Source organism: Elaeis guineensis, chromosome 3 (assembly GCF_000442705.2).
Source record: "Elaeis guineensis isolate ETL-2024a chromosome 3, EG11, whole genome shotgun sequence".
NCBI lineage: Eukaryota > Viridiplantae > Streptophyta > Magnoliopsida > Arecales > Arecaceae > Elaeis > Elaeis guineensis.
Genome location: NC_025995.2, coordinates 15,817,249 through 15,819,150, shown reverse-complemented (window position 1 = coordinate 15,819,150; position 1,902 = coordinate 15,817,249). Strand labels below are relative to the sequence as shown.

The following is a 1,902-nucleotide window of genomic DNA, read 5'->3' as shown; positions in this document are numbered from 1 at the left end:
TGTCTTTTTTTTATGGACTTAGTAATGATGATCCATACGAATATTTAGATGAATTTCTTAAGATCTACTCCACTATTAAAATCCAAAATTTTTTTGATGATGCTCTTAGATTGAAATTATTTTTCTTTCACTCAAAGATAAGGCCAAACATTGACTAAATTCATTAGACTTAGTGACCATTTCAACCTAGGACCAACTTCAAAGAGAATTTCTCAAGAAATACTTTTCAATAGAAAAACCAATCAAATTAGAAAAGTTATCACTAGTTTTTTCCAAATAGATGGAGAACTATTCTATAAAATATGAGAGAGACATAAGGACATCATTCGTAAGTGCCCATACCATGTAGTCCCTAAATGACAATTAGTTAAGTTTTTCTATGATGGATTATTCAAGAAATATCGATAAGTGATCGACGCCTCATGTGGAGAGACATTTATGCTAAAAATTGAGGATGAGGCATGGCAATTATTTGAAACCCTTAGTAAAAATTTCTTGCATCACATGTCTACCTCTTGTAGAGATAAACCCATGTTTGCCTAAAAGAGAGGTAGAATCTATAAAGTTGAAAATTCTATAGATATCCATAGTAAAGTAGATGAGTTATCCTAAAAACTAGATCATTTACTAAATATCGGACATTCTTCTGCTCCATCCTTTTCTGCTCAAGATGTTTGTGCTTTATATTCGAGTCACATCCACTTTATGTGTGAATGCCCAACCATACCTCAATTTTTTGAATTTGTACAAGAACAAATTCAGCAAGCCCAAACCCAAACTATTTATAGATCAGGTAATAATCCCTTTTTTGATATTTACAATCTAGGTTGGAGAAACCACCCAAACTTTTCATGAAAATCACATCCAGTGGGTAATCCGGCTATGCAAAGACCAAGTCACCCAGATGCGACTTATAGGTATATGCCCTATCCATAGTTTCAAAATGTTCCTCAATCTGCTCTAATTACCCACAATTTGGCTTTTGAAGAGAAGGTTTTACGAGCATTGAAAGGGTTAGAAAACAACACCTAAATCCTTCACTCCCATACTCAATCCATAGCCAAGCTAGAGACTTAAATCAGCCAGCTAGCTACTGCATTCAATAGGAAAGGAGGAAAGTTACCTAATCAACCTGAGAGTAACTCAAAGGGATAATATATGTCTGAGAGTTTCAATGCCCCTAAAACTTTTTCAGAATATGCCAAATCTATTATGACTCTCAAAAATGGAAAGGTCATAGAGCAACCTAGCAAAACTAATGAGATCAAAAATAAAACTTTGACTAAGCCAGAATTGCTCAAAGATAAGGAGGACCCAAAATTGAGGGATGAAGCAACTTTGTCAGCACTTCTTCATCTGTCTAAGGTCCCATTTTTAAGTGCTCTAGAATCTCCTATTTTTTTTAATAAGAAGAGAAAAAAGATAGATAAAATGATGGAATTGTTCGAACAAGTTCAGATTAATCTCCTCCTTCTAGATGCAATCAAATAGGTCCCAGCTTATACCAAATTTTTGAAGAATTTATGTATGCAGAAATACAAATCCAGATCATAAATCTTAACAAAAGTTTGTCTTACCAAATAAGCTAGTCCAATTTTTTAACACACTACCCCTCCTAAACTTAAGGATAGTTGTCCCTATCATTTTCTGTGTTATAAGGGACCTTCATATTGAAAAAGCACTTCTAGATTTGGAGGTAAATATTAATCTTCTTCCTAACTTAGTATATGAACATTTTGAATTGGACGAATTGAAAACCATCTCTGTTACTTTACAACTAACTAATAGATCTATTAAGGTACCACGTGAGATGATCAAAGATATTCTAGTCAAGATAGATGAGTTTTACTTTCTAGTTGATTTTCTTATCCTTGACATGAAACTTGATAGTAACCATAGACA

General features: G+C 33.4%; 1 non-coding gene across 1 annotated transcript; it reads right to left on the bottom strand.

Annotated features, from left to right (window-relative positions):
• Window positions 1–244: 244 nt before the first annotated feature.
• Window positions 245–350, bottom strand: LOC114913562 (small nucleolar RNA R71). The gene has a single exon (XR_003799501.1). It is a non-coding gene; the product is annotated as a small nucleolar RNA R71 (small nucleolar RNA).
• Between the last annotated feature and the right edge of the window lie 1,552 nt (window positions 351–1,902).